Source organism: Anomaloglossus baeobatrachus, chromosome 5 (genome assembly GCF_048569485.1).
Source record: "Anomaloglossus baeobatrachus isolate aAnoBae1 chromosome 5, aAnoBae1.hap1, whole genome shotgun sequence".
In the NCBI taxonomy this organism is placed as follows: Eukaryota; Metazoa; Chordata; class Amphibia; order Anura; family Aromobatidae; genus Anomaloglossus; species Anomaloglossus baeobatrachus.
Window position 1 is genome coordinate 152,233,777 of NC_134357.1, and position 12,967 is coordinate 152,246,743.

A 12,967-nucleotide genomic window follows, 5' to 3' on the forward strand; every position below is an offset into this window, starting at 1 on the left:
ATTATGTGTATGTGCATATGTGTATTAGTTAAACTGCAAAGATAAATATATCACATAAATATAAGCCTATAGTGCATACAGTGCACAAAAGTATTGATACCCCATGGGCTCTGAGTATCAGCCTGTACCAAGTAGTATACAAAGATCCAAAAATACAAGATTATTAAAAAGGGAAACAACATAGATTTTCCACCAAAACACTTGCCATCCCCATGGAGTTAATGAATATATCAGCTACAGTTGTTTTCTATAGATTCCCTCTGGCCTCCTATTATATTACCTAGTTGTTCTCTATAGATTCCCTCTGGCCTCCTATTATATTACCTTCTTTCCTCTCTCCCTGTGTATATCCCGTCTTAATGCATCCTCTATATTGTGGGTTAAAACATAACAATTCATTCTCTAGGCTCACTAGAACTGATATGCGGCTTCTTAATACCCTTTTTGTTCTGTCAGGTCTACCCAGGTAGCTGCGCCATATAAACCAAGCATTTAGCTTATCATAAGCATCATTTTGTATATTCCACATCTGTTTAACGCCCTCACTACTGATATTGCAAGTGGTAACACCCATATTCTCGGATTTCTAACATGTGACCTATGATGTAATTGAACTGGAGGTACCTATAGCCTGACTGAGTGCTGGTAAGTAGGGGCATGGCTATAGACGAGCAGCCCACTCCCTATATTCTCAGCATACATGCTGTGTTCTGCTACTCTTGTGAGTAACACACTTGCGGTCCACAGCCCGGAAGTGACCTAAGAAGCCAGTACATGTGGATTCCGCCTGTATGGACATATAAGTCAGGCATTCACTGGATTGCACTTGATAACCATATTGAGTGTTCAGGACTTTGCAGCACTGTGAATACCTGCTTCCAGGAACCTCCTACCACTGCAGGTTCCCTTTTTATCTACTCATCTCCCCCTTTTTTATATACCTATATCCCTGAAGGATCCTCAACAATGAGGAGGGAACAAGTAGGGGGGTCACCTTGGGGCTAGGTAGTGCCACGCTTGGGTTCTGCCCTTGTCAGGGCAGGAACAGTACACAAAACATGACAGGCCAACCTAGGATCAGGGCCTACTGCATTACCGCTTCTGCCTTACTGATAACTGAGAAATTAGTGAGATTTAATGTTCACTGATTATTTGGGAGCAATTTTTTTTTTCCTATTCAGGTTTATTCATTTATGTCTAACTTTCTAGGTGCATATCCTTCAATGTCATTATTAAAAGTTATATTTCAGTACATACTCTCCTTCCTGAACATAACTTTTAACCCCTGAGAGGTATTTTTGGACCAATGTTTACTACTTGGTCTAGGCTGGTACATATTAGTTAGGCTATGTTCACACACTGCATCTTTTATTGCATTTTTAATGCAGTTTTGAGGTCACAATGATGTACCAAAATGCATGCATTTCCTTCTTCCCGCAAAATCTATGAGATTTCTATTTTGCTATCCACACTGGGCATCTTTTTCTGGCGGCATCTTGGCTGGGTTTTTGAAGATGTATCACGTCAATTCTTTTTGCATTTTTCAGTGTTTTTGAGCCCTTGCAGTCAATAGACTTGACTTAAAAAACGCATTGGGAAAAAACGCGGTAAAACGCGGTAAAAACGCGTCAAAAACGCATGTGTATTTGGATGCGGTTTTTGCCGCGAGTGCATTTTTTGTGTGCTTTTTGGGGCTAAAAATGCTGCATCTTTGTGGTTAGACAAGATGCACTGTGTGACCGTACCCTTATAATTTTTCCCTTCGTATGGCCAGTTTCTTGTCAGAGGGTCTGAAATAGAGTTGAGCGCGGTTCGCGGTTCGAGGTTCTCCAGTTCGCGGCTCGAGTGATTTTGGGGGCTGTTCTAGATCGAACTAGAATTCAAGTTTTTTGCTAAAGCTCGATAGTTCTAGATACGTTCGAGAACGGTTCTAGCAGTAAAAAGACAAGCTAATTACTAGCTGGCTTTCCGCTGTAATAGTGTAAGTCACTCTGTGACTCACACTATTATGAAATTTCAGCGTATAGTGCGCGGGAACAGCACATTCAGATCACTGCTGTTTGGATAGGGCGATCGCCATTTTTTTTTTTTTCCTTGTTTTCCTTCCCTAAGCGCGCGCGTGTAGTGGGGCGGGTCAGCATGTCAGCCAATCTCAGACACACACACAGCTAAGTGGACTTTTAGCCAGAGAAGCAACGGCATGTGTGATAGGATGTCCATGTCACATGTCCATGCATTATAAAAACGGACATTTTCCTCCAGCACGGCATTATCTGCCTTCTGCGTCTTGGTGTCAGTCACCGCTGGCGTAGCTCCTGTCTCCGATACTGCTGTGTACGCTCTATACACAGCGCTTTACAGAATAGGGATAGAAGTTTCTATTAGTCCTTGTAAGGGCTAATTCCGGCAGGGTCAGAGCCATAGGTGACAGTCAGGTCCGTGAAAACAGATTTTAACAGCTACACAAGATGACAGCGTCTGTGTAGCTAAGGTCAGGGATTTCCTCGCTGCATTTCCCCATTAGGAAGGATAGAAAGGGAGGCTTCCTTTCCTCTACCCAGACCCACAACTCTGCCACTGTACCCTCCTGCCCTTTGCACACTCAAACTCATTGTTACTAAGCCATTATACTAGCAAACACTGAGTAAACTTAGTGGCATCCTAAAAGTGGCTGTTGGACTTCCATTAGTGTCCCACTGGTGCAAACCTATGTGCAGCACCTCTGCATTGCACACTCAAACTCATTGTTACTAAGCCATTATACTAGCAAACACTGAGTAAACTTAGTGGCATCCTAAAAGTGGCTGTTGGACTTCCATTAGTGTCCCACTGGTGCAAACCTATGTGCAGCACCTCTGCATTGCACACTCAAACTCATTGTTACTAAGCCATTATACTAGCAAACACTGAGTAAACTTAGTGGCATCCTAAAAGTGGCTGTTGGACTTCCATTAGTGTCCCACTGGTGCAAATCTATGTGCAGCACCTCTGCATTGCACACTCAAACTCATTGTTACTAAGCCATTATACTAGCAAACACTGAGTAAACTTAGTGGCATCCTAAAAGTGGCTGTTGGACTTCCATTAGTGTCCCACTGGTGCAAACCTATGTGCAGCACCTCTGCATTGCACACTCAAACTCATTGTTACTAAGCCATTATACTAGCAAACACTGAGTAAACTTAGTGGCATCCTAAAAGTGGCTGTTGGACTTCCATTAGTGTCCCACTGGTGCAAATCTATGTGCAGCACATCTGCATTGCACACTCAAACTCATTGTTACTAAGCCATTATACTAGCAAACTATGCTGCCAGTTTAAGGGCCGTAGTTGCATTGTCAGGGATAGTTAATGTTGTTTATTCTGCTGTTAATAAAGATAGACCACCGCTGCAATCTATACTACCTCTCAATTTTTACTGCCACATTTTAAGTGAACAATCTTGTCGCAATCAAAATGAGTGGCAAAATGACAGATGCTGGTGGAAAGGGGAAGAGGCGTGTTGGAAAAGGAAAAAAAAAAGGGTTTGTCCATGGGGAAGGTGGCAAAGCTCCATTAACATCTGCTGAAGATAGACCATCTTCCAGCAAAAATAAGATGTCTACTACTTACCGTGGACAATCCGATGTGCTCCTTTTTTACGGACACGAACAACTGAAACAAAGGTAGATGATGGCCAAAAAAAGAAAATGCTTGAATGGATCTCAAGTGGTCCAACAAGTGCCCTCTCCTCCACCTCAACTACCGCATCCAAAAAACACCAGTCCTCTGAGTTGTCATCCCAATCACACTTGCTTTCTCCCAGCTCTGAAGTCTCCATCGGCCCTGCACAGTATGGTGGAACTGAGATGGCTGAGTCTGCAGAGCTGTTCAGTCATACTATAGCCTGGGAATCAGAGGTCTGCTCCGAAGCTACAGTGAGTACAGACCAGGAAATGGTCTGCAGTGATGCCCAGAACCTTTGTGACTCAGATTCAGGCCGTGATGACCAAGTTTCTGAGCATAATGTTAACCCTTATTTACAAACTGAAACACCTGTTGTAATAGACAATGAGGAACATACTGATGACGATGAGACGCAGATACCAGATTGGGATGACAACTTAAATATTCGGTCAGGGCAAGAAGAGGCTCGGTCTGAGGGTGAGGGGAGTGCAAACACAACAATTGATGAGGAAGTTCTAGATCCCACCTACTGTCAACCCACAGTCAGGTCTTCGAGGAGGTCAACAGAGACGGTGGAGGAGGATGCAACTGACGACGAAGTTACCTTGCGCCTTCCTGGACAGAGTCGGAGTACTGGTAGCACGTCTACAACTGCATCCTCAGCCACCACTCTGCCTCTGAGCACTAGTCGGGGGTGGATCAGCAGGTTGCATGCCCTCTAAGCCTTGCCTAGCCTGGTCCTTTTTTGACATAGCAAAAGATTGCCCAAATTATGTGATCTGTAAAATTTGTCGTGATTCTGTTAGTAGAGGGCAAAACCTCAGCAGTTTGACAACTTCTTCCATGAATCGTCACATGAATAAATATCATATGTCCCAGTGGGAAGCTCACCGTGCTGCAATGCGGCCTAGCGGAGCGAACCATCCACGGCCTGCCCCTTCCAGTGCATCCGCGCGCTCTTCATCTTCTAGGACTGTGGGGACAGCTGTCACACCTGGATTTCCACGCACAACTTCCACCACTGTAACCACAACAGGCAGTTTGCTTGGTAGGTCGTCAGTTGGTTTGGAAGGGGAAACAAGTACGTGTGTCCAGCTCTCTCAGACATCGATAGCACCAACGTCGGATGAAGGCAACATCATATCTACGCCTGCACTTTCCTCACAAACCTGCATTTTTCCAGGGACACCCTACTCAACACCATCTACACACAGCAGCCAGATCTCTGTCCCTCAGATGTGGACAAATAAAAGGCCATTTCCTGCGACCCATGACAAAGCTAAGAGGTTGACTTTATCCCTCTGTAAGCTCTTGGCTACCGAAATGCTGCCTTTCCGCCTGGTGGACACACAGGATTTTAGAGACCTTATGTCTGTCGCTGTGCCCCAGTACCAGATGCCCAGTCGCCACTACTTCTCTAAGAAAGGTGTGCCCGCGCTACACCAGCATGTCGCACACAACATCACCGCTTCCTTGAGAAACTCTGTGTGTGAACAGGTGCATTTCACCACCAATACTTGGACCAGTAAGCATGGACAGGGACGTTACATGTCGCTGACTGGGCACTGGGTAACTATGGTGATAGATGGTGAAGGGTCTGCTGCACAAGTCTTGCCGTCCCCATGACTTGTGTGTCAATCCTCTGTCTGTCCAAGTTCCGCCACTGCTTCTGCCTCCTCCACCTCATCTGGGTCCTCCACCTCCGCCCCAAGCCTGCCTGGTCAGGCCACCAGCATTCTCACTGCACAGAAGGAATCACGCACCCCTCATTACTATGCTGGCAGCAGAGCGCAACGGCATCAGGCGGTCTTTAGCTTGACATGTCTTGGAAATAGGAGTCACACAGCGGCTGAGTTGTGGGCAGCTCTGGAGACTGAGTTTAATAAATGGTTGTCTCCACTCAACCTGCAGCCTGGTAAGGCCGTGTGCGACAATTCTGCAAACCTGGGTGCGGCCCTTCGCCTGGGCAAGGTGACACACGTGCCTTGTATGGCTCACGTGTTGAACCTTGCTGTCCAGCAATTTTTAACACACTATCCCGGCCTAGATGGCCTTCTGAACAAGGCACGAAAACTGTCTGCTCACTTCCGCCATTCAACCGCCGCTGCTGAGCGACTTGCATCGCTCCAGAAGTCTTTCGGCCTGCCAGTTCATCGCCTGAAATGCGATGTGGCGACACGCTGGAATTCGAATCTCCACATGTTACAGCGACTGTGGCAGCACCACCGAGCCCTGGTGCAATACGTCATGACGTATAGCCTGAGCCAACGAGATGCAGAGGTGGGGCAGATCACCCTGATGAAGTGGTCTCAGATCAAGGACCTATGCACCCTTCTGCACAGTTTCGACATGGCGACGAATATGTTTAGCGCTGACAATGCCATTATCAGCATGACAATTCCAGTCATTTGCATGCCGGAGCACACGCTAAACACTATTCGGAGTCAGGGGGTGGGACAACAGGAAGGGGAGGAACTACAGGAGGATTCATTTGCGCAAGACACAACAAGATCACCAAGGTCCAGACGTTCATCATCACCAACGCGGCAGGCATGGGACCATGGGGGACAGGGATCAACAAGGGCGCATGGTAGCAGGCGAAATGTTGAGGAAGGTGCAGGAGAACATGAAGAAATGGAGGACGAACTGTCCATGGACATGGAAGACTCAGCGGATGAGGGACACCTTGGTCAAATTTCACTTGAAAGAGGTTGGGGGGAGATGTCAGAGGAAGAAAGAACGGTTAGCACCTCTATGCCACAAACACAGCGTGGACTTGGTCCGCATGGCTGCGCAAGACACATGAGTGCCTTCTTGCTGCACTACCTCCAACATGACCCTCGCATTGTCAAAATTAGAAGTGATGATGACTACTGGCTTGCCACACTATTAGGTCCCTGGTACAAGTCCAAATTTTGTGACATAATTCCAGCCATAGAAAGGGACGCACGTATGCAGGAGTATCAGCAGAAGCTGTTACTCGATCTTAGCTCGGCTTTTCCAACAAACAACCGTGCAGGTGCAGGGAGTGAATCTCCCAGTTGTAACTTGACAAACATGGGACGGTCTCGTCATCTTCAACAGTCTACCCGTACCAGTAGCACCATATCTGGTGCTGGTAACAGCAATTTTATTGAATCTTTTCATAATTTGTTTAGACCCTCCTTTGCAAGGCCACTAGATACAACAAGTCTGACACATAGTCAACGGCTGGAGAGGATGATACAGGAGTATCTCCAAATGAACATCGATGCCATTACTTTGCAAATGGAGCCTTGCTCATTGTGGGCTTCAAATCTTGAAAAATGGCCAGAGCTCTCCACTTACGCCTTGGAGATTTTGTCGTGTCCAGCTGCCAGCGTTGTCTCTGAACGTGTCTTCAGTGCTGCTGGGTGTGTGCTGATAGATAAGCGCACGCGTCTGTCCAGTGACAATGTGGACAGACTAACGTTCATCAAAATGAACAAGTCATGGATCCACAAGGAATTTACTACCCCTGTGTCATCCTGGGGAGAGTAAATGCTTGTGTATTTTGAATGTGCTTGATGCAAATCTAGCTGTGAAGTGTACAACTAGGGCACAAGTGCTGCCACTGATGGGGTGTCTGTGTGGCCCAATTTTTGGAAAAAAGGGAGACTCCGCTTGGAGTAACCCTTGCTTACATTGTTTTTAAAAATGATCCAAGATGAACAGAGCTGGGATCAGGAAAGACTTTGCTACCTACCCCGGTGTCATCCTGGGGACGGTTAAGTATGGCGCATTTTTGAATGTGCTTGATGCAAATCTAGCTGTGAAGTGTACAACTGGGGCACAACTGCTGCCACTGAAGGGGTGGGTGTGTGTGGGGCCCAATTTTTGGAAAAAAGGGAGACTCCGCTTGGAGTCACCTTGCGGTGTTTTACATGATTTTAGAAGGGCGTTCCATGCCTATATCTGTGTCTCCTCCTCTTTTTCCTTGTCCAGCTCTTTTGTTTTCGCATGAGTATATGTCCTTGTCACTTTCCCATGTGTTTGTGTTGTGTTGTGAGTTGTTTGTCACCTTTTGGACACCTTTGAGGGTGTTTTCTAGGTGTTTTTATGTGTTTGTGATTGCCTCCCATTGTTTCCTATGCGGTTCGAGTGGTTCGCCGAACCGAACTCGAACGAGACCTCCGTTCGGCGAACCGAACTCAAGCCGAACCGCGACCGGTTCAACCATCTCTAGTCTGGACATGGAACTTTGTGTTATCTGAAGCACAAGACGACATCTTTTCTGAAAAAAACGTTTCCTCAGAAAAAAGATACACTTACCTATACTGCAGGGTTTAAAGAATTTACTAAAACAGATAAAGAACAAATAACATCCTGGTGTGAAACATAAAGTCTAGCTAATTATATAAACAATGGCAATTTCCCCCAGAGTCTTCGTGTTACATTATTACCACAACTCTATAGAAATCCCCAATTGATGAGTAACTGGGAAAAATAAGCTACCAGTAGCTTCCTTAGGTTTATGCAATTATTTCTAACAGAAAAAAAACGAAATATGGAAGTATTACATGAAAAACCTAAGGAACAATTAGAAGTGACAAATAATTTTGAGAGAATCTTATTTCTAAAGACACTTAAAAAATACTGTTAAAAAATCTTAATGCAACCTGGAAGCATAAACATTACGTAAAAGACCTACAAGACTTTAAGGATAACAAAATTTACCCCATACTCAGGGATCATATACAACGGGTGGAACGGGAGACTGATGTTTCCTTAACAGAGACTAAAGCATCTGACTCATACACTGGGCAGAGAACATCACAAGGACTACAAAGGTGCAAAAATATGGGCTATTCAACAGAGGATTGCCACAAGAGCCTCTTTAGTAAAACCTTTTTTAGACCATAGTTATCCATCACTGAATTGCAATCTACAAAACAGGGATTAGAATGACAGGTTACCAATTTATCCAAGAGACCCCGTAGCAATGTAGAAATGTCCATGTTAAGTAAAGGCTTATTATTTGTAACCATTTTTGAGTTCTTGGTTTTCGATTGCATCAAAGACATTAACCATTTAATCCAAAAATTAATATGGCAGAAGTTTTATGCTCAGAAATAAAAGAGAGTGTGCCTATCTTATCATACCAGTTGAATTAATCACAGATTTCTCCCTATTAGCTGATCTTGACCAATCCATAACTAGTTCTACGGGACTTGTACCTTTTACGTTTCTTAAAACCAAAGTTGTAAGAAGCACTCACCCACAGGGGATTTCTCAGCCTTCGATGTATTTTTTTAACCTGGTAAATAATAACATTAAGTCAATTAATTACAGCATCAACATACTCTACCCAAATAACAGCTCTATGTTCATTAGAAAAGGATTCTTCTATTACTATTATACCCTCTGATAAAAGGGGGAATATTGTCATCTTGGATACAAGTTAATACCTGGAGATGTACAGTATTATAGTTTCTTAGATGATGCTTCAATGTATGCCATTTGTCATGGAAATCTGTTACCTGCATTAATTAAGCATACATCGGATATTCTATTGGAAGCTAGAAGAAATAATCTAATTAGTAAGGATGAATATATTTTCATGCTCACTCAACATCCTATAACATCCATCTTATTCGCTTTATCAAAACTTCATAAGAGGTTCACTGTTTAATTGTTATTTTCAATGGGGCAAATGGAGAGTGATTTGAGCTTTTAGGTTTTTCTATTTTTTCATACTTTTAAACCCTTTTTTTTACATTTTTTTATTTATTTTACTAGTCCCTCTAGGGGACTTTGTGGATCAGCAGTCTGATTGCCCCTGCATTTCTGTTGATCAGAACTACACAGCTTTGATCAGCAGAAATACAGCATTCCTGTGAGAGCCGGCGCCCCGGTGGCTCTAACAGGAAATACATCATAATATCGACATGGGTCATCAACATGACCCATCGCTACCATGCATCCATCGGCTCCCCATGATTGTGTCAGGGGGCCTTTAATGGCGGTGGGGAATGGTGCATTCTCTGCCACGGCCATTTAAATCACACTGTCACATTTTGACAGCGCAATCTAAGGGGTTGACAGGTGCAAGTGGAATGCAGAACCACCCACGCCTGTTAGCCCCACATGTAATGTTCTTCATTGATCATTAGTCTACCAAATGCAGAGTTTGCCTTGACAATTCTATAGTTGAGCTCGATGTCAATTCTCACTGCACGGCTTAGGGTGCTGCCAAGATATGTAAATCTGTGCACTGCTTGTAGCTTTTGTCCCTTGAATGTGATGATGGGCTCTTGATATTTAGCTTTCGGAGCTGGCTGATGCATCACTTCGGTCTTCATTATGTTGATAAGGAGACAAAAGGTATTGCAACCTGCTATAAAATTATCCACACTGCTCTGCATTTACTGCTATGATCCGGCATTCAAGGTACAGCCATCAGCAAATAGGAGGTCACGTAGTACAGTCTTCTTTTTCTTTGTGACAGCCTGGAGTCTTCGCAGGTTGAACAGTTTCAGTCCTGTATTTCAGGCTAACTCCCAAGGAACTGTTCTTGAAAGCATCTGACAGCATGGCTGAAAACATTATGCTGAACAAGATCAGTGCCAACATGCACCCTTGTTTAACGCCGCTTGTGTTGAAAAAGGCCTCTAAAAATTCTCCATTGTCCAGCACATGGGCGATCATACCATCGTGAAATTGACGTGCCATCAGGATGAATTTAACACAGCACCCAAATTTCGACATGATGTGCCACAGGCCTTCAGTTCTTACAGTGTCAAATGCCTTAGTGAGATCCATAAAGGTAGTGTACAATTCATGATTCTGCTCTTGACACTTCTCTTGGAGTTGTCGAGTTGCAAAGATCATGTCCACAGTGCCACACTTTTTGCAGAAACCACACTGTGCTTCAGGTAAAAGATCCTGTTCCAGGTGGTCAGTCAGGCGGTTCAGCAACACATGTGCAAGGCTCTTGCCTGCGATGGAAAGCAGGCATATTTCTCATGATTATCACAGACTTGTCAATTCCTTTTCCTCTTGTAGAGGTGTCTTGGGAGATGGAAGGTTATATATAGAGACTCACCCAACAGCAAAGGGTTTGTGGAAGGATCGTGCCTGTGTTAGCAGCACATGCGAGGTTGTGCAAAGCCGTCAGAGGAAAAACTGACATCTATGCACAGCATAAATAAATAAATAAATTGAGGTAGGATTCCCCGTATATTGTGATACTCAGCTCACATAAAGCCCACTGCTACAGGCTGCAGCACCCAGCTGTGTGCTTATCTTGACTGTGTATCAAAATAAGAGGGACCCTATGTGGCTATTTTTAAGTATTTAAATAAATAATGTAAAATAAAAAAACAAAACAGTGTGCGGTCTTCCATAATTTTGATACTCAGCCATGATATAGCCAACAACTGTGTACTGGTATTCTCAGGCTGGGGAGGCCCATGGTTATTGGGCCCAAAGCCTAAAAAAAAGCAGCCTGCAGCCACCCAGAATTGTCGCATCCATTAGATGTGACAATTCTGGCACTTTACTCGGCTCAGCCCAATTGCCCTGGGACGGTGGCAATTGGAGTAAAGGCCCTGTCACACAGAGATAAATCTGCGGCAGATCTGTGGTTGCAGTGAAATTGTGGACAATCAGTCCCAGGTTTGTGGCTGTGTACAAATGAAACAATATGTCCATGATTTCACTGCAACCACAGATCTGCCAAAGATTTATCTCTGTGTGTGATGGGGCCTTAATATAGGGGTTAATGACAGCTCACAGCTACCACTATGTCCTAGTATAGTAATGGAAGGCATCTATGAGACCCCCCATTACTAATACTATAAGTAAAAAGAAATAAACACAAACAACAAAAAAATCCTTTATTTGAAATTATTTAAAAAAACACCCTCTTTCTTTAATTTATTAACCCCAAACCTCCAATTCAGATGTAATCCACATGAGGTCCCACGATGACTACTGCTACATGCTGAAGTCACACCATGCGGTCACATTAGAAAACGTGTGCAACACCAGTGACTATGTAAGGGGAATACATGAAATAGCAGAAACTGCTGTGTGAATACTGACTTGAAAAATCCAATAGCTACATGTAAGAGTGAAAATGTGAAAAATGGAATCTGCATTACTGCCATGAACATATGAATAAAGAGAAATTTAGCTACTGAATTGATCAATGCAATAGAGCCCCAACACTACGCCAAAGTATTTCTCTACGTTGGGGTCCCTAGCTTGTGTGTGTCCTCTCATGCAGTTAAAAAACTTACCGTGTATGGGAAGCTGAGACCCAGGCTATATATGCGTATGATATGGATTGGCAATAGGTGTGTGGGGAGGGTTCACAAACGAAAAACTACTAACAATAAGGAATAACGTTTGGAACACCATTCTAAGTCTGAACTGGGTGCAAAAACCTAAAAAAACATCACTATGGGGAGATAAGGTATGCAACACCAGTGACTATGTAAGGGGAATACATGAAATAGCAGAAACTGCTGTGTGAATACTGACTTGAAAAATCCAATAGCTACATGTAAGAGTGAAAATGTGAAAAATGGAATCTGCATTACTGCCATGAACATATGAATAAAGAGAAATTTAGCTACTGAATTGATCAATGCAATAGAGCCCCAACACTACGCCAAAGTATTTCTCTACGTTGGGGTCCCTAGCTTGTGTGTGTCCTCTCATGCAGTTAAAAAACTTACCGTGTATGGGAAGCTGAGACCCAGGCTATATATGCGTATGATATGGATTGGCAATAGGTTGCCAATTTTGCACCCAGTTCAGACTTAGAATGGTGTTCCAAACGTTATTCCTTATTGTTAGTAGTTTTTCGTTTGTGAACCCTCCCCACACACCTATTGCCAATCCATATCATACGCATATATAGCCTGGGTCTCAGCTTCCCATACACGGTAAGTTTTTTAACTGCATGAGAGGACACACACAAGCTAGGGACCCCAACGTAGAGAAATACTTTGGCGTAGTGTTGGGGCTCTATTGCATTGATCAATTCAGTAGCTAAATTTCTCTTTATTCATATGTTCATGGCAGTAATGCAGATTCCATTTTTCACATTTTCACTCTTACATGTAGCTATTGGATTTTTCAAGTCAGTATTCACACAGCAGTTTCTGCTATTTCATGTATTCCCCTTACATAGTCACTGGTGTTGCATACCTTATCTCCCCATAGTGATTTTTTTTAGGTTTTTGCACCCAGTTCAGACTTAGAATGGTGTTCCAAACGTTATTCCTTATTGTTAGTAGTTTTTCGTTTGTGAACCCTCCCCACACACCTATTGC

The 12,967-nt window shown here is 43.8% G+C and overlaps 1 long non-coding RNA gene across 2 annotated transcripts in view; it reads right to left on the bottom strand.

Annotated features, from left to right (window-relative positions):
- The window catches only part of LOC142309804 (uncharacterized), a 294,698-nt gene that overhangs the window by 112,701 nt on the left and 169,030 nt on the right, over nucleotides 1-12,967 (bottom strand). The window contains exon 3 of one of the 2 annotated variants that reach the window (XR_012753997.1): nucleotides 8,902-8,940. The exons of the other annotated variant lie outside the window; for it this stretch is intronic. This is a non-coding gene — a long non-coding RNA (uncharacterized LOC142309804). The remainder of the gene's footprint in view (nucleotides 1-8,901; nucleotides 8,941-12,967) is intronic. 2 annotated transcript variants of the gene reach the window in all.